Genomic DNA, 24,068 nt, shown 5'->3' with positions numbered 1-24,068 from the left:
ACAGCCATTTGAAGCTCAGCTGCTTACCTTCTAAGGCAGCCCTGGTCAGTAGAACAGCGGAGGTGCGGAAATCAGTTTTACCGTGTGAATCCGCTCAGCCAGAAAGAAGGAAATATAGGACAGGATGTGGGGGGGGGGCAAGTGGGCGGGGCCAGATGATTGGCGGAACTACCGGTTCTGCCGAACCAGCCTGAACCGGCAGCAGCCCACCACTGTTTAGGACCGTTTTTCACAATTACGACATTGCCAGCATCCTTAGGGTCACGTGATCAGAATTCAGGTGCTTGGCAATTGACTCGCATTTATGACGGTTCCATGGGGGAAGCCAGATTCACTTAACAACCAGGTTACGAACTTGTCAACCGCAGTGATTCACTTAACAAACGTGGCAAGAATAGTGTGTAAAATGGGGGCAAAACTCACTTAACAAATGTCTCGCTTCATAACCGAACCTTTGGGCTCGTTTGTGGTCGTAAGTCGAGTACAGGCCTTTCAAGGAGGAGGAGGAGGAGGGAGGGGGAGAGGGGAAGGACTGTGGTGCTCTCTCAGCTTGGTGGTTTTCTCGCGGACATTTCAATACCAAACTAGGTAACATCATCAGTGTTTGAAGGGATAATAAGCAGAGAGCAAACCTCACTCCCTACTGGCACTGATGACGTTACCTAGTTGGGTTATGAAACATCTGTAAGAAAACCACCAAGCTCAGAGAGTCGCACGCGACTGGACTTGCTGCCCAATGAATCAACCATGTTTAGCATCTGAGATACAGGCGTGACCTTCTCATGCTTTCTCATGCCTTCTGGCTCTTCCCTCCCTGCAAATCCTAATCCTGGCTCAGCAGCACACGAGCAGCTGGGAACTCTGGGTCTTGAAGTCCAACGTCTGAGGAGGGGGCCAGGTGAGGGAAGTCGGACAGTTGACTCAACGCTTTGCCGTCGAGCAGGGGTCTCCAACCTTGGCAACTGTAAGACTTGTGGACTTCAACTCCCAGAATCCCTCAGCCAGCAAAGCAGGGGTCTCCAACCTTGGCAACTGTAAGACTTGTGGACTTCAACTCCCAGAATCCCTCAGCCAGCAAAGCAGGGGTCTCCAACCTTGGCAACTGTAAGACTTGTGGACTTCAACTCCCAGAATCCCTCAGCCAGCAAAGCAGGGGTCTCCAACCTTGGAGCTGGCTGAGGAATTCTGGGAGTTGAAGCCCACAAGTCTTAAAGTTGCCAAGGTTGGAGACCCCTGCCGTAGAGACTTCAAATTGGCAGAAAATATGGATTTATTATCAGTAGTACTTTTAAAGGAGGTTTTCAAGGGAAGTGTTGACAGAATCAGGCTTAGAACAAAAGCGAAGAAATCTCCCTGTAGAAATATTTGTTTCCTCCGTACACAACGCGATCCGGTGACAAAAACGGAACTGTCACTCCGACGCCCAATTTACTAATTCCTAATGCCACAGTTATTTGGTTAGAGGACAGCTGAAGGGAGGAAGTGCTGCCGTTCACCAAGCGGAAAGAGTCACCGGCGTCAAAATTAATTCGTCGAGGGGAGACGCGACTCACAAACCCACCCAGAAACATCCTTCCGCCTGAATGGAAAGCCTCCATCTGTCCTTTCAAAACGGCAGAAATCAAAGGATAAAACTTTTCTGCCTGGCTCTACGTTTTTCATGGAAGCAGAGACTTAGACGCAGGCGGTAACTCAGCGTTTCTTAACCTCAGCGGCTTTTTAAGATGCCTGGACATGCTGGCTGGGGAATTCTGGGAACTGAAGTCCACTCATTTTAAGCATACTTATATTGATATTGATTGTTTCCTGACTGCTTATTTGTTCCCTATGACGATCATTAAATGTTGCATCATTAAGTATTAAATTTGTACTCTGAGAGCGTCTGCACCAAGACAAATTCCTTGTGTGTCCAATCACACTTGGCCAATAAAAACAATTCTATTCTATTCTATTCTATATTTATTATTCTATTCTATTCCTATTCATTCTAATTCTATTCTATTCTACATTCTGATCTATTCTATTTCACTATTCTATTATTTTGCATTCTATACTGCATTCTATTCTATTCTATTCTATTTTATTTTATTCTATTTGCACTGAGAGTATAGGCATCAAAGACAAATTCATTGTGTGTCCAATCACACTTGGCCAATAAACAATTCTAATTCTATACTATTTCTCTATTATTCTATTCTATTCTATTCTATTCTATTCTATTCTATTCTATTCTATTCTATTCTATTCTATTCTATTCTATTCTATGTACACTGAGAGTATAGGCACCAAAGACAAATTCCTTGTGTGTCCAATCACACATGGCCATAAACATATTCTATTCCTCTATTATTCCATTCCATTCCATTCCATTCCATTCCATTCCATTCCATTCCATTCCATTCCATTCCTTATTCTATTCTATTCTATTCTATTCTATTCTATTCTATTCTATTCTATTCTATTCTATTCTATTCTATTCTATTCTATTCTATTCTAAGCACCTGGTGGGGAGTAGCCAGACGCCAGAATGGAGCCTCCCATAATGTACGAAGTTGCTGAAAAGTTGCTGGTGAGTGAAGAACCGGATGGAGATTTTGGACCGTCCTCTGTTTCGCTTTTTTTGATCGATGAGCTGCCCTTTTCCTATCGCGCCTCTAAATGACCCACTTGGTCTCCCAGAAGCCATCTTGAGGATCGAGGAGAGACAACCGGGCTTATAAATCACGGGGCCGAAAGACCACTCGGGGCCTTCCTGCGGCCCACCAGCATCTTTTGAACAGAGATTGGGTTCATAAATCTCGTGGAGGCTTCAGGCATCCGGGGTTTGCCCTTTAAAGCTTCAAACTTTTGCGGTGTCTCCGTGACATGTGGGGTGTGTGGGCCCACCCACTCCCCAAACCGCCAGAGCCTCCTTGCTACCAGCGAGGAGTGGTGCTGCCCGCCGAGCTTGGCTGTAATCTCACCGAGGGGGCTGCCCGCCGGCAGATGTGATTAACGCCCTCCAGGCTGCTGCTACCATCCTGCTCTTATCATGTACCCCTCGCTTTTTTTCATGGTGACCCCCCATTTATCTCTCCCTAGTGCAAGGCCAGGCAAGAGCTGTGCTGGACACAGCTGGTTTCCCATGCAAGGCATCGACGGGAGGATAAAGGAGGAAGAGGAAGAGAGGAAAAAAGACCAATGGGTGACGAGGGAAGGGCAGAACAGCTGACAGCTGGGAATGATGGGGCTTCAAGTACTACACAGGTAGATGTGGCTGGCACCAGGTTGGGGGAAGAAGGCTGTGAGGAGTGAGAAGTGGGCTGCACCGGCAGGGCACTGGGAGTGAAGCTTCTGCAGGGAGATTTGGGGTGTGTGAAGGGATTAAAATGGGTATTTTAGGCAGTTGCTAGGCTGGAGATGCACACCTGGGCGCCTCAAAAATCTTCCAACCTCGCAAAATTCACAACTTGGGGGAGGGGGGGTCGGATCTGTAGGCTGCAAAATACTCCAAAGGGATTTGGGGAAGAGATAAGCGCTTTTGGGGTGGGGTGGGGCTCAGGAACTGACATGGATCTCACTCTTCCTTTGAGGAGGTGTAGACTATAAGAGTGGCCAATCTGGGCAATTTTTAAGACGTGTGGACTTCAATTCCCAGAATTCCTCAGGGAAGGCAAGAAGGAAGGAAGGAAGGAAGGAAGGAAGGAAGGAAGGAAGGAAGGAAGGAAGGAAGGAAGGAAGAAGAGGGAAAAGGGAAGGAGGGAGGGAGGAAGGAAGGAGAAAGAAAAAGGAAAAGGAAGGAAAATAATTGAGAGGAAGGAAGGGAGGAAGGAAAAAAGAAAGGGAGGGAGGGAAGGAAGGAGAGGGGAAAGAAGGGAGGGAGGAAGGAAGAAAGGAAGAAGAGGGAAAAGAGAGACAGGAGGGAGGGATGAAGGAGGGAAGGAAGGAGAAAGAAAAGGAAAGCGAAGGAGGAGAATTGAGAGGAAGAGGAGAGGAAGGAAGGAAGGAAAAGAGAAAGGGGGGAGGGAGAGAAAGAAGGAGAGGGGAGAGACAGGAGGGAGGGATGAAAGAAGGAAGGAGAGAAAGAGAGGGACAGGGAGGAAGGGAGGAGAAAGAAAAAGGAAAGGGAAAGAGGGAGAATTGGAGAGGAAGAAGAGAGAAGGAAGGAAGGAATTTGGGGCAGAGAAATCCAGTAGACGATTCCTCAGGGCTTCTATGGGGTGGGGGAATCTCTGCAGTCCCTTTTCAAGAGGGGGGGGTCTCCCTCAGGGGCCTGACAGGCACTTTCCCCTGGAAGGAAGCCTCTCTTAAGACCCATCCCTTGCCCCCCACCCCCACCCCAGGGCTAGCCGTGGCCTTAACAAAGCCCATCTTCCCCATCCCTCTGGCTGGCTGCCCCAGGGCTGCCCCAGGGCTGTCTGTGTGGGGCTCTGCCCCCTCCCCAACCGCCCAAATGCCCCTCTCCACCCCCCACCCCTCAGGGAGGGGCTTCTCTGGTCCTTTCCAAGCCCCCTTGAGCGCCCATTCTCTTCCCCCATTTAGTCGGGCGGGAGGGAAGAAAGGCGGGAGCATCTTCATTGTCTCCTGAGGCAGGGGAGGCCAGAGAAGCCGGGGCCTCCATTTTCACACCCAACCTTTCCTTGTATCTCAGGGAAAAAGATGCAATTAATTAAGTCACCCAAAAAAAAACAAAAAACCCACAAACGAGGAGGAGACTCACACCGGCTCCCAATCTTCCCCTCGCTCGACTCCAGAGACGGAGCCTCCACCGCCATCCTCAACCCCCCCCCCACCAGCCTCGTCTCTCTCCTGCACACCTGACAAGGTGGTATCGCTCGGCAGAGAAACAGCCCCCCCCCTTCCCACCCATTCTTATAGATTGACGGGGTTGGAAGGGACCTTGGAGGTCATCCAGTCCAACCCCACCCACCCCGCCCAAGCGGGAGACCCTGCACCATTTATGAACATTAACAGAGTTGGAAGGGACCTTGGAGGTCATCTAGTCCAGCCCCCCGCCCAAGCAGGAGACCCTGCACCATTTATGAACATTAACAGAGTTGGAAGGGAGCTTGGAGGTCATCCAGTCCAACCCCCCCCACCCAAGCGGGAGACCCTGCACCATTTATGAACATTAACAGAGTTGGAAGGGACCTTGGAGGTCATCTAGTCCAGCCCCCCCAAGCGGGAGACCCTGCACCATTTATGAACATTAACAGAGTTGGAAGGGAGCTTGGAGGTCATCCAGTCCAACCCCCTGCCGAAGCAGGAGACCCTGCACCATTTCTGGCAGATGACAATCCAGTCTCTTCTTGAAAGCCTCCAGCGATGAAGCTCCCACAACTTCCGAAGGCAACTTCTGTTCCATCGGTCGATTGTTTTCACTGTCAGAAAATTCCTCCTTATTTCCAGGTGGAATCTCTCCTTGAGTTCTTCTGTGCATGGCACAGAACCCGCCCCGTTGGGACTTCAACTCCCATCAGCCTTTGCGGCACGGCCAATGCGAAAGGATTCTGGGAGCTGTCGCACCAAATGTAGGGTAGTCCACAGCGCGGGCAGTCCTCGGTTTAGGACCACAATGGAGCCCCAAAATTTCTGCTGCTAAGTGAGACATTTGTTCCACCCCGTTTTACAACCTTTCTTCCCAAAGTTGTTCAAAGAATCGCTGCCGTTGTTAAGTTAGGAGCGTGGTCGTTATGTGAATCTGGCTCCCCCCGTTGACTTTGCTTGTCAGAAAGTTGCCAAAGGGGATCACGTGACCCCAGGACACAGCATCCGTCATAAACATGAGTCGGTTGCCGAGTGCCTGAATTTAGATCACATGACCGTGGGGATGCGGCGACGGTCGTAAGTGTGAAAAATGGTCCTAAGTCACTTTTTTCACTGATGTCGTAACTTCGAACAGCCGCTAAATGAACGGTTGTAAGTTGAGGACTAATTAACTGAGGAAGGAAAGGGGGAACACTTGCAGCCAGAGTTGGGCTGCTGTGGGTTCACGGGGGTTCGGGAAAATCTCTAGCTAGGATTCTGTGCAGTTCGGAGAAGCCCCAAATCCCACTCCTGGCTGGCCCCGTCCAGCCCTCCCCTCCCCTCCCAGGAGTCTCCACACGGCCTGTTTTGGATGCAGCTATGTGCAGGGCGCACACGGAAGCTCAGGGAGGGCAAAAAACGGGCCTATCGGAAGTTTGGGAAGGCCAGAAATGTGCCCGATTCAAAAGTGGTGAAATTCAATTTTTTTTAAAATCGGTTCTGTGGGCGGGCCTTGGTGGGGGTGGCAGGGGAAGGATACTGCAAAATCCCCATTCCCACCCCACTCCAGGGGAAGGATACTGCAAAATCCCCATTCCCATCCCACTCCAGGAGAAGGATACTGCAAAATCCCCATTCCCACCCCACTCCAGGGGAAGGATACTACAAAATCCCCATTCCCATCCCACTCCAGGGGAAGGATACTACAAAATACCCATTCCCACCCCACTCCAGGGAAAGGATCCTGCAAAATCCCCACTCCCACCCCACTCCAGGGGAAGGATACTGCAAAATCCCCACTCCCACCCCACTCCAGGGGAAGGATCCTGCAAAATCCCCACTCCCACCCCACTCCAGGGGAAGGATATTACAAATTGCCCATTCCCATCCCACTCCAGGGGAAGGATACTGCAAAATCTCCATTCCCACCCCACTCTGGGGCCAGCCAGAATTGGTATTTGCCGGTTCTCTGAACTACTCAAAATTTCCGCTACCGGTTCTCCAGAACCTGTCAGAACCTGCTGGGTATCACCCCTGCGTTTCGGCCTCCAGAGCCTGGGGAGGCTGTTTTCGCCCTCCCGGAGGCTCGAAGAAAGCCTCCAGAGCCCGAGGAAGGCAAAAACGTGCCCCCCCCCATGGTCCAGCAGATTGAGTAGGCCACGCCCACCAAGGCCACGCCCACCTAGCAACCGGACAGAGAATTCCTTGCTAAAAATTTTGAAGCCCATCCCTGCTTACAGCACCCCCCATATAATAAGTGGGGCTTAGCAAGCCAATCTTTTATTATTTCATTGGGGGTTCTTTGGGGTTGGTTAAGAGGCAAAAAATTCACTCTGAAGCCAACACCTCAGCCTAATAAACCTGGCTTCGGTTTTTGGGTTTTTTTTCATTTGGGGAATTCAATTAATTGAATTGAATTACCAACTCTCTGATAAAGGTCTGGAAGGGAGTGAAAACTTGTGTCTGCAATTATTTGCAGATAAGTCACAAAAGTAGCAGAAGGCCCCGGGAGACGCAGACAAGCAAGCGGAGGAAACGGAATAAAAATCAATGCAAACTTCCATTAATCGGGCATCAAGCCAACAAGGTTAATCAGGTAACCGGGTTAGGTGAACCAGTCCACCAGCGCAATCAATCCGACATTACTTGCAATTAGGAGTTAAGGCAGTTCAAGTGTTCCAAAGAGAATAACGGGGCAGCTACCGGTCGTCCTCGGCTTATGACAGTTTCATTTAGCGACCGTTGGAAGTTAAGACGCTACTGAAAAAAGGAGACTTACGACCATTTTTTCACACTTGCAACCGATGTAGCGTCCTTATGGTCACGTGATCCAAATTCAGACGCTGGGCAACTGGCTCTTATTTATGACGGGGGGCAGTGTCCCCTGGGGGGTGTTAACATGATCTCCTTTTGCGACCTTCTGATGAGCAACGTCCACGGGGAAGGTAGATGCACTTAACGACCGTGTCGCGCATTTACCTAGTGCAGTGATTCACTTAACAACGGCGGCAAGGAAGGTCGGAAAACGGAGTGAAATTCTTTTAATGAATGTCTCGTTCAGCAGCAAAAATTTAGTACTCGGTTGTGGTCCTAAGTCGAGGACTCCACGTATTTAGTGTTGAGTGACTGAACGGTTCATGAGACCCTTCGTCACCTCTCCCAAATCTCTAATTCGGAGGCTTCGTTCTACCTCTTGCTCTTTCTCAAAATCCATCTTTCCAGCTATATTTAGAATAGAATAAGGAATAGAATAAAATAGAACAGAACAGAATAGACTAGACTAGAACGGAATAGAAAATAGAAAATAGAATAGAATAGGGAATAGAACACAGAATAGAATAGAATAGAATAGAATAAGGAATAGAATAGAATAGAATAGAATAGAATAGAATAGAATAGAATAGAATAAGGAATAGAGTAGAGTAGAGTAGAAGAGAAGAGAAGAGAAGAGAAGAGAAGAGGGAATAGATCACAGAATAGAATAGAATAGAATAGAATAGAATAGAATAGAATAGAATAGAATAGAATAAGGAATAGAATAGAATAGAATAAGGAATAGAGTAGAGTAGAGTAGAGTAGAATAGAACAGAACAGGGAATAGAACACAGAATAGAATAGAATACAGAATAGAATAGAATAGAATAGAACAGAATAAGGAATAGAATAGAATAGAATAGAATAGAATAGAATAGAATAGAATAAGGAATAGAGTAGAGTAGAGTAGAGTAGAGTAGAGTAGAGTAGAGTAGAGTAGAAGAGAAGAGAACACAGAATAGAATAGAATAGAATAGAATAGAATAGAATAGAATAGAATAGAATAGAATAGAATAGAATAGAATAGAATAGAATAGAATAAGGAATAGAGTAGAGTAGAGTAGAATAGAATAGAACAGAACAGAACAGAACAGGGAATAGAACACAGAATAGAATAGAATAGAATAGAATAGAATAGAATAGAATAGACTAGAATAGAATAAGGAATAGAATAGAATAGAATAGAATAGAATAGAATAGAATAGAATAGAATAGAATAGAGAATAGACTAGACTAGACTAGACTAGAACAGAACAGAACAGAACAGAAGCTGGAAGAGACCTTGGAGGTCTTCTATTCCAGCCCCCTGCTCAAGCAGCAGAACCAAACCCATGATGGAGAACCCTATGGCACGGGTGCCAGAGGTGGCACACAGAGCCCTCTCTGTGGGCATGCACACCTTCGCCAGCTGCTCTTCTGGTTTCTGGTTGCAGCTGGTCTTCGCAGGCGCCAGAGCACTGACAAGCGTCCTGAAACCAGGCCAAAACTGGGCCTGAAAACACCCTGGAAACAGCCAAAAAACCGCCTGAAAAACCTCCCGAAAAACGACCAAAAAACAGGCATGTGTGTGCCGACCAGCTGGTCTTTGGGTTTCCAGCACGCACGAAGACCAGCCGGCCGGTGCGCATGCGCTTGCTGGGAACCCGAAGACCAGCCGGCCAGTGCGTGGGTTTCCGGTGCTCTGGTTGGCGCATGCACATGCACACGTCTTCCGGTTTGCGCGCTCGGTGCCGAAAAGGTTCGCCATCCCTGACCTATACCGTATCTCAGACAAGCGAGTGTCCGGTCTCTTCGGGCTGATTTTCTGCTTGTCGTTGGCCCATCCTTCACGGCCTTGTCTGAGTCTGTCGCTCGGCCTTCCTCCCCACACAAGATTCATCTCCACTTTGGCGTCTCCATCTTTATGGCTTTTTCATCCCGGAGGAAATAAAACTTCCAAGGTGTTTTTGGCGAAGATGCCGGCTGACAGTCCCTCGGTCGCCTTGCCGTTTAACGAGATGGTTCCCTTTCTCCTTTTTAAAGGCAGTCCTCGTCTTCCGGCCACAATGGAGCCCCAAAGTCCTGTTGTGCCGAGTCAGTCATTCGTCGAGGGAATGTTGTCCCATTTTACGACCTTCCTTGCCACCGTCGTTAAGCGGATCGCTGCAGCGGATAAGTCAGCAACGCGGCTGTTAAGTGAATCCGGCTCCCTCGTTGACTTTGCTGGGTCAGAAGGCCCGCAACAAGGGGATCACGTGACCCCGGGACACTGCAACCGTCGTAAATGTGAGTCGGTTGCCAAGCAACTGAATTTTGATCACGTGACCACGGGGGTGGTGGTGGAGTGGGGCTGCTGCAACGGTCTCGTTCACACTTAACAGTCGTAAGTCAAGGGCTAATTGTATTCCAGGCTGCAGCTAACCAAACTGGGCAGCCCCTAGGTCAGAGATGGCTAACCTTTTTGCTGTCGTGTGCCAAAAGTGGGGGTTGCGCGGAGGGGTCGTGCACATGCATGCCCATACCCATAATTCAATGCCCCCCGGTGCATGCGTGCGCGGCCACCGGCATGACTGTTGGGGGCGAGTCATTGGCCCCAAGGAAAAGGGTGCGCAACTTGGGCGTTCTCCTGGATGGACGGCTGTCTTTTGAAGACCACTTGACGGCCGTCTCCAGGAGAGCTTTCCACCAGGTTCGCCTGGTGCGCCAGTTGCGCCCCTTTCTAGATCGGGATGCCCTATGCACGGTCACTCATGTCCTTGTGACATCTCGCCTGGACTACTGCAATGCTCTCTACATGGGGCTCCCCTTGAGGAGCACCCGGAGGCTCCAGTTGGTCCAGAATGCGGCTGCGTGGGTGATAGAGGGAGCCCCTTGTGGCTCCCATGTGACACCACTCCTGCGCAAGCTGCACTGGCTACCTGTGGCCTTTCGGGTGCGCTTCAAGGTTTTGGTAACTATCTTCAAAGCGCTCCATGGCATAGGGCCAGGTTATCTACGGGACCGTCTGCTGCCACCGATTGCCTCTCACCGACCCGTTCGCTCTCACAGGGAGGGACTCCTCAGAGTGCCGTCAGCCAGGCAGTGCCGGCTGTCGACGCCCAGGGGAAGGGCCTTTTCTGTGGGGGCTCCCACCCTCTGGAACGAACTTCTCCCAGGACTTCGCCAACTTCCTGACCTTCGAACCTTTTGCCGCGAGCTTAAGACACATCTTTTTATCTGCACAGGACTGAACTAGAATTTTAAATTTTAAATTTGGTTTTAATGGGGTTTTACTATTTTATTGTGGTTTTAATATTCAGCCGTATTTAATAAGTTTTTTAAATTGGGGTTTTAACTTGTATTTATGTTTATGTTTTACTTGGCTGTAAACCGTCCTGAGTCCCTTGGGAGATAGGGCAGTATAAAAATATGATTAAATAAATAAATAAATAAATACATAAAAAGGTTACCGGTGGGCATGGTAGGCCTGTTTTCGCTCTCCCCAGGCTCCAGAGCCTTTCTTGGAGCCTGGGGAGGGCAAAAAAGGCCTTCCCCACTCCCTGCAGGCCCTCCGGAGCCCCGAAATGACTTGTTTCCTGACTTCCGGTGGGCCCGGAAGGCCCAAAAATCAGCTGGCCGGTGCACGCCTGCGCGCTGGAGCTGAGCTCGGGCAACGCTCGCGTGCCCACAGATATGGTTCCGTGTGCCATGTGTGCCATAGGTTTGCCATCACGGCCCTAGGTCTTCACTTCATAAATTGCAGCGATTCGCTTAACGACCGGCAAGAAAGGTCGTAAAACAGGACAAAAAAAGGACTCTCCGTACAATGAGCTTTTCAAAAGACGGTTTGCAGGTAGTCCTCGACTTACGACCGTTCGTTTTAACGGCGGTTCAAAGTTTTGATAGGATTGAAAAAAAGCGGCTTACAACTTGTCCTCGAAGTTATGACGGTCACCCCACCCCTCTGAGGTTACCGGATTTGGATGCTCAGCCACTGACTCACATCTACGACGGCCACGGTATCCTACGGTCATATCATTATCATCTGTAGATCTTCCCAGCTGGCTTCCAACAAGCCAAGTCGACGGGAGAAGCGAGGTTCGCTTAACGACCGTGGGAAAGACAAAGGCTGTAAAAATCAGGTTCGGTGATGTGAGGCCTCGCTTAATGACCGGGCCGTTTAACAATGAATTTTTCCAGTCCCAATTGTGATCACAAATTGAGGATTACCAGTATAAAGCGGTGTTGTCTGCAGGTCTCCAATAATTAGTTGTTAGAGCCGTTCTTTTTCTATTTCAGCCGTCGTTTAGATATATATTTGGTTATCTGGGTGCATGCCTAATTATTTATTTATTTTTGTCATGTTTATATAGTGCAATATCGGAGGCGGTGACCCTTTATTTATTATTTATTATTTATTTATTATTCGAATTTATATACCGCCCTATCTCCCAAAGGACTCAGGGCGGTTCACAGGCATATAAAACATCAATATACAAATTAAAATAATCCTTAAAAAACTTATTCTAGCGCCCGAATTATTAAAAATAGAAATATAAATATAAAATATAAATATTAAAATCAATTTAAAACCCCTCTAAATTTAAAATCTAAGCCAGTCCTGCACAGATGAATAAATGTGTCTTGAGCTCGTATCGGAAGGTTCGAAGGTCAGGAAGTTGACGGAGTCCTGGGGGGAGTTCGTTCCAGAGGGTGGGAGCCCCCACAGAGAAGGCCCTTCCCCTGGGCGTCGCCAAACGACACTGCCTAGCTGACGGCACCCTGAGGAGTCCCTCTCTGTGAGAGCGCACGGGTCGGTGAGAGGTATCTGGTCGCAGTAGGCGGTCCCGTAGATAACCCGGCCCTATGCCATGGAGCGCTTTAAAGGTGGTCACCAAAACCTTGAAGCGCACCCGGAAGGCCACAGGTAGCCAGTGCAGCCTGCGCAGGATGGGTGTTATGCGGGAGCCACGAGGGGCTCCCTCTATCACCCGCGCAGCCGCATTCTGGACTAACTGCAGCCTCCGGATGCCCTTCAAGGGAAGCCCCATGTAGAGAGCGTTGCAGTAATCCAGCTTTGAGAGCTGGATGCAATGAAATTTCATTTTATTCATCTATTGGGGGAACGAACTTCCCCCAGGACTCCGTCAACTTCCGGACCTCCGAACCTTCCGTCGCGAGCTTAAAACACACTTATTCATCTGCGCAGGACTGGATTAGTTTTTAAATTTATATTGGTTTTAAATGGGTTTTTTATTATTTATATTGCTTTTTAATTCGGCTTTGTAGAATAAGTTTTTTAAATGTGGTTTTAGTTTGTATTTATATGTCTTTTACTTGCCTGTGAACCGCCCTGAGTCCCTCGGGAGATAGGGCGGTATATAAATGTGATTAATAAATAAAAAATAAATAAATATTGGGAATAATTAGTTGGGAATATTGGGAATATTCATCTATTGGGAATAATCAGTTCAAAAAGGGATAAATCTCTGCAATATCTAATACTTCATTTATTAACGGCAGCAAGGTTCGCTCTAGCACATGTATGGAAACAAAAGAATGTTTCAGGAGAGGAAATAATAACCCAAAAAAATTCTACGACGTGCAGAAATGGACAGGATGACATTAGAAATCAAAGAAAGGGAAGAGTCGGATTATTACAAAGTGTGGAATAAACTATATGGTTGGTTGGAAAAAAGAAATCAGAATTATAAATTATAAATTGGATTGTTAATCTAACTAAATTAAAATTAGGAAATGTTGCCAAAACTTTTTAATCTTATCACATTTGTACCACATATGTTCATAAGTCCCCAATTCCATCTCACATCTCCAACATTTTTTACTAATTTTTTTATCCATTTGTGACAATCTTACTGGAGTCAAATACCATTTCCAAACAACTTTATAATTATGCTCTTTAATCCTTATAGATAAAGTTTTGGCAACAATTGGAGAAAATGATATTTGAAATGATGGGGAAAGTAATAATATTGAGAGTGGAAACTATATTATTGTTGGTAATTAAGGAAATAGAATTAACAAAATATGAAAAAGAATTGATTAGAATTATGATTATAATAGGTAGAATTCTAATAGCTAGATATTGGAAATTAGATGTGATTTTTAGAATAGAAGAGTGGAATTCTGAAATGTGGAAATTAGCCTTAAATGATAAAATGACATGTGATATTAAAATTAGAAGTGGTGTGTATAAAGAAGATATTTTCTGGAAGACTTGGAAACCATTCGTGGACTATGCGCTTGGAAAATTGGACGCCTCGGTACCTGTACCTCGAGAACGTGGATTTTGGCAATCATGAGGACATATCCGAAGACCCAAATCTTCCTTTTTTATGTATAGCACAAGGGTGCAATAATGTATTTTCTTTTTTGTTTGTTAGAAAAAAGCAATAAAAAATAATAATAATAAAATTAGGAAATGTAAATTACTGGATTGGTAAGTAGAATAATAGAATGTAAATATAAGTATGTAAGTATAAGACTGAGTAAAAAAAGAACAGAAAATATATACCATTGCCGATACGATGAGCTGTAAAATATGTAACGCTATGTTCGTGATGTGTTTTTAATGTGTTTTTTTGTTGTGTTTTTTCTTCATTTTGTTTTTAAGGATGAAAAGCTTAATAAAAATTATTTAAAAAAATAAATAAATTTCATTTTAATGTATGCCAATTAGTGTATATTGAAAGAAGAGGTGAATATTCAGCCGGTTCAAATCGGTTCGGGCAAACCGATAGTGGCAACCTGTAAGGGGGGGGGCAGCCCACCCGCCTAGACACAATCCCGTCCTATATCGCTGTGTTTTTGACACCGCAGGCATGTGCGGATGGCGTGCAAGAATTGCCGTGTTGTTTGATGTTGCACGCACATGTGGACAGCGTGCGTGAGCCAATTGCCGTGTTTTGTGATGCCGCGCGCATGTGGAGGGGGCGCATGTGCCAGCAAAGCGAGCCTGCACGCAAGCTCACATTTCCAGCGCTGGGCGAACCAGTTGCTACAGTATGTGAATTGAAAGTGACAGTAAAGTTATTCTAAGTCTAAGTTTCTCCCGTCCTGCGATTTATTTTATTTAGATAATTTATATAACAGCTCACAGCTAACAGAGTGAATAATAATAATAATAATAATAATAATAATAATAATAATAATAATAATAATAATAAGTATTCGACTAGTGATCTGTGATACGAAATCCAGCATAGTTATCTCGTTTGCTGTGTATATTGTGTAAATAAAATAATAATAATAATAATAATAATAATAATAATAATAATAATAATAATAATAATAATAATAGTAATAATAATACAATTTATTGACATCGTGGTACCAGGAGACGCCAGAGTCGAAGAAAAAGAACTGGAAAAAATCATGAAATATCGCTGGCCATCGAAACTACGGGATTATGGATGAAACATGTCACAGTGATACCCATGGTCATCGGGGCACTTGGTACCATGTTCAAGAACTTTGTAAGATACATCAACAAATTGCAGCTTCCTGCCATAACACCAGAGGAACTGCAAAAAACTGAGCTACTTGGAACATCGTATATTTTAAGAAGGTACTTGGTTGATACCTGAGACGCTGGCAGCAACTCGTATCAACCATTAGCACCAGTCAATGGTATTTGTGATGCCTTTTTGAATGTTCAGTTGACTGAGTTTCATATTTAATGAATAAAGTAAATAATAATAATGATAATCGTCATTCAGTTGACTGAGTTTCATGTTTTAATGAATAAAAGAGATAAGAACAAGAAGGAGGAGGAGAAGAAGAAGAAGGGGAGGAGGAAGAAGAAGAGGAAGAAGGGGAGGAGGAGGAGGAAGGGGAAGAAGAGGAAGAAGAAGAAGGGGAGGAGGAGAAAGAGGAGGAGGAAAAGGAAGAAGGGAAGGAGGAGGAGGAAGAAGAAGAAGAAGAAAAAGGGGAGGAGGAGGAAGAGGAGGAAGAAGGGGAGGAGGAGGAGGAAGGGGAAGAAGAGGAGGAAGAAGAAGGGGAGGAGGAAGAAGAAGAGGAAGAAGAAGTAGTAGTAGAAGAAGAGGATTAAAATAATGATAAAAGAACGCCCCCCCCCCAATTCTTTCCTCTCTCCCTTTCGGGACCCTCCTCTATCTTCCAATTCAGGCCCCCCCCCCATTTTCCTGAACGGTGGGCCGAGGTCTCATCAGATCTCCCGGCCTTCCCTGTATTCTTCTGCCATATCTACCCATCCAAGGCCACTTGGAACTGGAGCCACTGAAGGAACAAGCCGGCTGCCGGCAATCTTTTTTGCCCTCCTATTAACCAATTTCTCTTTGCAATCTGATTTCATGTCAGAAAGACGCCTCCTCCTTTGGCGTTTCTCTCTCCGCTTACGTCCCTAATTCTCCTGGGTTCGAAAAGAAAAACGAGATAAAAGGGACCAAAAAGAAGAAGAAGAAGAAGAGGAGGAGGAGAAAGTAAAAGAAACTCAAGCAAAGGATGGGCAGGAAGTCCTCGACTTACAACCACAACGGAGCCCAAGCTTTCTGTGGCTAAGTGAAACATTTGCGAAGTTAGCTTTGCCCCGTTTTGCAACCTTTCTTGCCACCGTTGTTAAGCGAATCCACGGTAACTATTAAGTTAGTCGCACGGCTATTAAGTGAATCCGGCTTCCCCTCCTGCCCTCCCCCATTGACTTCGCTCGTCAAAAGGTCGCAAAAGCGGATCGCGTGACCCCGGGACACTGCAACCGTCATAAATGTGAGTCCGTTGCCAGGCGACGGAATTTTGATCACGTGACCGTGGGAATGTTACCACGGTCACTGAATGTGAAAAACGGTCGTAAGTCCATAAGTTTCTCAGTGCTGGATGGGGAGGAACAGGCTCCAGCTCAACCCCTCCAAGGCTGAGTGGCTGTGGGTTCCGGCGTCCTGGTACAGTCAGCTTACGCCATCGCTGACTGTTGGGGGGGAAGTACTGATCCCCAGGGGAAGAGTGTGCAACTTAGGCGTTCTCCTGGACGATCGGCTGTCTTTAGAAGAACACTTGACGGCCGTCACCAGGGGAGCATTTTATCAGTTGATCACCTGATTCGCCAGTTGCGCCCCTTTCTTGACCGGGACTCCTTACGCACGGTCACTCATGCCCTCGTCACTTCCCGCCTGGACTATTGCAATGCTCTCTACATGGGGCTCCCCTTGAAGAGCACCAGGAGGCTCCAGCTGGTGCAGAATGCGGCCGCGCGAGTGATAGAGGGGGCATCGCGTTGCTCCCATATAACACCCATCCTGCGCGGCCTGCACTAGCTGCCGGTAGCCTTCCGGGTGCAATTCAAGGTGCTGGTTACCACCTTTAAAGCGCTCCATGGCTTAGGACTGGGGTATTTGCGAGACTGCCTTCTGCCACCGATTCCCTCCTAACGACCTGTGCGCTCCCACAGAGTGGGCCTCCTCAGGGTGCCGTCGACCAAACAATGTAGGTTGGCGGCCCCCAGGGGGAGGGCCTTCTCTGTGGCGGCACCAGCCCTATGGAACGAGCTTCCTCCGGGGTTACGTCAACTCCCTGACCTCCGGGCCTTCAAATGTGAACTGAAGACTTTATTATTTCACTGAGCGGGACTAACCTAAGACATATTTTAGCGAAATTTTAATGGGTTTTAATCAGTCTTCGACCATTTTAGTGATTTGGCCAGTAAATATTTGTTATTAATTGTTTTTAAATATTGTTGTTTATTATATTTATATTGTATTGGTGTGGGTATTTTAATACTGGCTGTAAACCGCCCTGAGTCCTCCGGGAGATGGTGCGGTATAGAAATGTAATTATAAATAAATAAATAAAAAGTGCTGTTGTAACTTTAAACAGCCGCTGAATGAACTGTCATAAGTCAAGGACGATTTGTAATAGAACTCTTGATTGAAAATGTCTAAAAATCGCATTCGCTTTTTTTGCCGCCACATCACACTGCCGGTCCCTCCTTAATACCAAGAATCCTTCCGCCACCGTTTCTTTGTACTAGTTGCTTTCTATTCTTTGTGAACAGCAAAACTGCCTTACACCTGATCGCAGGTAATGTTGGATTGCCTGCACCGGTTGACTGGTTCATATAACACGGTTAGCCGATTAACCTTGTTGGTTTGATGCCTAATGGAAGTTCACGTTTACTCTGCTTCCACGCGTGCAAGTGGAGCTTTGTGCATGCCTGCACATATGCCTATTGGTCGCACGGCCCGGTTTCAAACAGACCACGGTCTGGTAGTGGGCCGTGGCCCGGGGATAATGGGGACCCCTGCTCTAAGCCATTTACAGAGTCAGCCTATTGAACCCCAATAATTTGGGTCCTCGTTTTACCGACCTGGGAAGGATGGAAGGCTGAGTCCACTTCGATCCGGTTAGGATCGAACTCCAGGCTTTGGGCAGAGTCAGCCTACAATATTGCATTCTGAGCACTGCGCCACTATGACGAGCACAGCATAGCAATAGCGTTTAGAATAGATTTTTTTTTTAATTGGCCAAGTGTGATTGGACACACAAGGAATTTGTCTTGGTGCATATGCTCTCAGTGTACATAAAAGAAAAGATACCTTCACCAAGGTACAACATTTACAACACAATTGATGGTCAATATATCAATATAAATCATAAGGATTGCCAGCAACAAGTTATAGTCATACAGTCATAAGTGGAAAGAGATTGGTGATGGGAACTATGAAACGATTAATAGTAGTGCAGATTCAGTAAATAGTCTGACAGTGTTGAGGGAATTATTTGTTTAGCAGAGTGATGGCCTTCGGGAAAAAGCCGTTCTTGTGTCTAGTTGTTCTGGTGTGCAGTGCTCTATAGCGTCGTTTTGAGGGTAGGAGTTGAAACAGTTTATGTCCAGGATGCGAGGGATCTGCAAATATTTTCACGGCCCTCTTCTTGATTCGTGCAGTATACAAGTCCTCAATGGAAGGCAGGTTGGTAGCAATTATTTTTTCTGCAGTTCTGATTATCCTCTGAAGTCTGTGTTTTTCTTGTTGGGTTTAGACTTATATACCACTTCACGGTGCTTTACAGCCCTCTCTAAGCGGTTTACAGAGTCAGCCTATTTGCCCCCAACAATCCGGATTTTCATTTTACCAACCTTGGAAGGACGGAATGCTGAGTCAACCTTGAGCTGGTCAAGATCGAACTGCTGGCAGTAGTCAGAAGGAAGGAAGGAAGGAAGGAAGGAAGGAAGGAAGGAAGGAAGGAAGGAAAGAAGGAAGGAAGGAAGGAAGGAAGGAAGGAAGGAAGGAAGGAAGGAAGGAAGGAAGGAAGGAAGGAAGGAAGGGTATTTAGACTCATATACTGTTACATGTAGGGAAGTGGTGGCTCAGGGGCTAGGACGTTGAGCTTGTCGATCGAAAGGTCGGCAGCTCGGCGGTTCGAATCCCTAGTGCTGCCGTGTAACGGGATGAGCTCCCGTTACTTGTCCCAGCTTCGAAAGCACGTAAAAATGCAAGTAGAAAAAACAGGGACCACCTTTGGTGGGATGGTAACAGCGTTCCGTGCGCCTTTGGCGTTGAGTCCTGCCGGCCACATGACCACGGAGACGTCTTCGGACAGCGCTGGCTCTTCGGCTTTGAAACGGAGATGAGCACCGCCCCCTAGAGTCGGGAACAACTAGTACATGTGTGCGAGGGGAACTTTACCTTTCTGCTTCACAGTGTTTTACAGCCCTCTCTAAGGATGGAAGGCTGTCGATCTTGAGCCAGTTAGGATCTAACGAAGATTTTTTCTTTTTTCTCTTCCTCCCCTTTTTGACATACTTAACTGAGATCTCTCTCCATGCAGCTTTCTCACCTGGAGCTGAAAGCCTGTGTTCACCTGTCAACTGTCTCAGGCTGCCTCTTTCTCTAGCTGCCATCATAGCTTGTTTCAACATTGGCTTGTTCCCCTTGAAATGTTAGGTTCTGCTCCCTCTCTGGTTTTACAAAGTCTCTTCGCTTTCCCACATCAATATTTGTCAACCTCGAATGCTTTAAGATGGGTGGACTTCAACTCCCAGAATTCCCCAGCTGGCTTTCAACGAGTAAAATAGCAGTAGCAGTAGGACTTAGACCTATGTACGGCTTCACAGTGCTTTGCAGCCCTCTCTAAGCGGTTTACAGAGTTGGCCTCTTGCCCTCCAACTATCTGGGTCCTCACTTTACCGACTTGGGAAGGATGGTGAAGGCTGAGTCAACCTTCAATCGGTCAGGATCAAACTGCTGGCAGTCAGCAGAATTCGCCTGCAATACTGCTTTCTGACCACTTGGGCCACCATGGCTCAATTTTGGCTAACAGTTGCGTGATTTGCTTAATGACCACTGAAAAAAGGGTTGTAAAATTGGGGTGAGTCAATTAATGACTCCCACTGTTTAGCAACACACGTTTCACTCCCAATTGTCGTCCTAAGCCGAGGACTAACCTGTAAATGTCTCTCCCGCAGTTTCCTTGCCCATAATGGAACAGAATAGAATAAGAGTTGGAAGGGACCTTGGAGGTCTTCTAGTCCAACCCCCTGCTTAGGCAGGAAACCCTACACCACTTCAGACAAATGGTTACCCAATATCTTCTGGTGGCAAGTTGTTCCATTGATTCATTGTTCTAACTGTCAGGAAATTTCTCCTTAGTTCTAGGTTGCTTCTCTCCTTGGTTAGTTTCCACCCGTTGCTTCTTGTCCTGCCTTCAGGTGCTTTGGAGAATAATTTGACTCAGTGGTGAAATCCAATTTTTTTTACTACCGATTCTGTGGGCGTGGCTTGGTGGGCATGGCAGGGGAAGGATATTGCAAAATCGCCATTCCCACCCCACTCTGGGGCCAGCCAGAGGTGGTATTTGCGGGTTCCCCAAACTACACAAAATTTCCACTACCGGTTCTCCAGAACCTGGTGGATTTCACCCCTGGTGTGACTCCCTCTTCTTTGGGGCAGCCCCTGAGATATCGGAACACTGCTATCATGTCTGGTTGGGTTCTGCAACCCAACAAGACAGACACAGACTTCAGAGGATCATTAGAACTGCAGGGAAAACAATGGCTACTCACCTGCCTTCCATTGAGGACCTGTATACTGCAGGAGTCAAAAAGGGGGCTGTGAAAATATCTACAGACCCCTCACATCCTGGACATAAACTGTTTCAACTCCTACCCTCAAAACGACGCTACAGAGCACTGCACACCAGAACAACTAACACAAGGACAATTTTTCCCCGAACGCCATCACTCTGCTAAACAAATAATTCCCTCAACACTGTCAAACTATTTACTAAATCTGCCCTACTATTACTATTAGTCTTCTCATCGTTCCCACCACCCATCTCCTTCCACTTGCGACTGCATGACTGTAGCCTTGTTGCCTGTAACCTTACGATTTATATTGACTGTTTCCTAATATGATTTGATTGCTTATTTGTTCCCTGTGACTATCATTAAGTGTTGTTCCTTATGATTCTTGACGAAGGTATCTTTTCTTTTTATGTACACTGAGAGCGTATGCACCAAAGACAAATCCCTTGTGTGTCCAATCACACTTGGCCAATAAAGAATTTTATTCTATTCTATGTCAACACTAGTCCTTCTTTTCATTAAACTAGACATACCCAGTTCCTGCAACCGTTCTTTGTATGTTTCAGCCTCCAGTCCCCTAATCATTTTGGTTGCTCTTCTCTGCACCCTTTCTAGAGTCTCAACTTCTTTTTTATATCATGGCGACCAAAACTTTGTACATACATTGTAAGCCGCCCTGAGTCTTCGGAGAAGGGCGGGGTATAAATGTAAACAACAACAACAAAAAAACTGAATGCAGTATGTATAACTTTAAGACCAGTGGTGAAATCCAATTTTTTTTACTATGGGTTCTGTGGGCGTGGTGTGGCTCGCTGGGAGTGGCAGGGGAAGGATACTGCAAAATCTCCATTCCCTCCCCACTCCAGGGGAAGGATACTGCAAAATTCCCATTCCTTCCCCACTCCAGGGGAAGGATACTGCAAAATCCCCATTCCCACCCCACTCTGGGGCCAGCCAGAGGTGGTATTTGCTGGTTCTCCAAACTGCTCAAAATTTTCACTACCGGTTCTCCAGAACCTGTCAGAACCTGCTGGATTTCACCCCTGTTTAAGACTCATTTTTTTTTAAGTCCCTTTTCTTAAATAGCCTGGCTCCTTTCCTGCCTGCAGAGCTGCCTGCTGTGTGGATATCCACTGGCTTCACAAACTGCCTCCTGATCACACCAGCCGTGGTGATCCTGTTGGGCGCATGAGGGGACCCTCGCAGGCTGGCATGGCTTCCAGGGTCATTGCGAACAGCTGAGCCCCTCCATCAAATCAAGGGGGGGTGGGTGGGATTTGCAGCATACGGGGCCTTTTTTCTCCGAGATGGAGGCAAATACTTGAAATTAATTCCGAGGGCTGCCAAGATGGCCGGTGGCAGAGAATGCAAACTAGACCAGGGAGAAGCGATAAGGAAGTGAGGATGTTGAGCCAAGGTAGACTTGATGGCCTTACGAGAGCACGCCTCAAATCGTGGCAGAGACAGACAAAGCAGAATTCTAGGCAGTCCTCGGCTTACGACCAACAATGGAGCCCCAAATTTATGTTGCAAACCGAGGCATTGGTCGAGCGAATTTGGCCCTGTTTTGCGACCTCTCTTTGCCACCGTTGTTAAGTGAATCGCTGCGGTTGTTAAGTTATTGACATGATTGTTAAGTGAATCCGGCTTCCACACACACACCTCATAGATTTTGCTCGTCAGAAGGGTCGCAAAAGGGGATCATGTGACCTCCCGGGGCTACCCGTCATAAATAAGAGCCCGTTGCCAAGCGTCTGTATTTTGATCACGTGACCGTGAGGACGCTGCAACGGTCGTTAAGTGCGAAAAGCGGTCATAAGTCATTGTTTTCAGTGACGTTGGAACTCTGAATGGTCACTAAGTGAACTGTCGTAAGTGGAGGGGGATGGGGAGGTGACGATTGAAAGATAAACGATCTGTGACAGGAGTCTGACGAGTGAGCAAATGAATGAACCCCATGATGGAAAATCCAAGGGGAAGAAATTGGATATGTTGGAATCTTGGCAAAAGGTAGAATTTTGTGCTGTTTTGCCACCCCTCCCCCTCCCCACACACACACAACAGGGGTGTCAAATTCGATTTTTTCGTGGGCCGGATCAGCATTCTAGTTGTCCTCCATGGGCTAGTGGGGGAGGGGGCGGGAGGAGGAGTTCACTGGTGCAGCGCTTGCAGGCCCCGCCCCCGCCATCCTGGCCGCCTCAGGATTGGGTGGGTGTTCTGTCCCCCCTTGCCTCAGTCCGAGTGATGACTTAATTAGCCAGCACTATCAGCTCTGGCAGCAAACTAGCGAGCATCTGCCAAGTGTCTCTGGTATCTCTCTTGATGAGTCAACCAGGAACAAACAGTACTTCAGCTCTAGTTTAAGCAGTTGATTTGCTTGCTACGAAGAGGTATAGCAGCCCTTGCTGCTTTTATATCCTGTGGGGTGTGGCTCCGTGACTCAGCACTTCCTAGGCCTGCCCCACCCCTGCTTCTGTTGTTCCCGCCTCTCCTGCCTATGAAACCTAGGGTCCAGCCAGACCTGACTGTCATCAGCCGGGTCTGGAGGCGTGGCCTGGGGGGGGTAAAGAGTCAGGGGTCGGAGGCCTCGTTATCTCTTCCACCTGGCCTGCTTCTGGCTCCTGGAGCTGAGCCAGGGAAGCTGGTGCTCCCGAGGTAAATCCTGATGGCCCTTCCCCCTCACTTTCCAAGTCACTTTCTGGCAGGGGGCCCGGCTCGGGGGGCGCAGACACAACAGTGGGTCTGCCTGAAGCGACGCAGGCCGGGACCCTTATGTTTTCGAGGATGGATGTGTGTGGGCCGGATCCGACCACATCACGGGCCAAATCTGGCCCACAAGCCTTGAGTTTGACACTCCTGCCCTAGAATATTGCTAAGCCTTTTTTTACAGCTTATACACGCAGTCCTCAATTTACAACCTGTTGTGGTCCGCCAGCATCCCAGTTCTATACCATCCTATTTAGGCACATTTTTGAGGCCGGGCGCATGCGCGGAAGACACGCGTGCTAGCAACGCGCATGCGCGGAAGGCCGGGGGCATGCGCGGAAGGCGTGCGTGAAGCTAGCATGTGCGCGCGAGTGGCATACCAGTAGCAGCAAAATGGGAAACCCACCGCTGATCTGGTGGGCCCCAGTTTGATAAGACGGCTGCCGTCTAGAAATAAAACTAGACGGCAGCCGTCTTATCAAACTGGGAGGCTCAGGATGAATGGATTTGGGAACGATTTCCAAAATGGCAGATCGGGCTGCACGCACACCCTCTACCCCAATTTCCCAGAAGGCAAGATGGTTTCGTGGTTTAGGTGATGTGAGGAAGAATGAGGAGAGCTGGGTTCAAGTCCGGATGAGGGGCGGGGAGGGGAGGAAGGGATGGGGAAACTATCAATCCAGCCAACTTTTGCAGGGTTGTTGTCGGGAGATAAAGCAGAGGAACAAATTATATGAGTAAAGTTCCTTGAGTTTTGGAGAAGAGGCAGGATAAATGAATCAGTCATATAAGATATATCGCAAGCTGC

General features: G+C 47.3%; 1 protein-coding gene across 1 annotated transcript in view; it reads right to left on the bottom strand.

Annotated features, from left to right (window-relative positions):
- Positions 1-24,068, bottom strand: part of NRXN2 (neurexin 2) — a 531,073-nt gene that overhangs the window by 110,636 nt on the left and 396,369 nt on the right. The window lies entirely within an intron of this gene.

Source organism: Ahaetulla prasina, chromosome 17 (genome assembly GCF_028640845.1).
Source record: "Ahaetulla prasina isolate Xishuangbanna chromosome 17, ASM2864084v1, whole genome shotgun sequence".
Taxonomy (NCBI): domain Eukaryota; kingdom Metazoa; phylum Chordata; class Lepidosauria; order Squamata; family Colubridae; genus Ahaetulla; species Ahaetulla prasina.
This window is presented reverse-complemented; position numbering and strand designations above follow the sequence as displayed.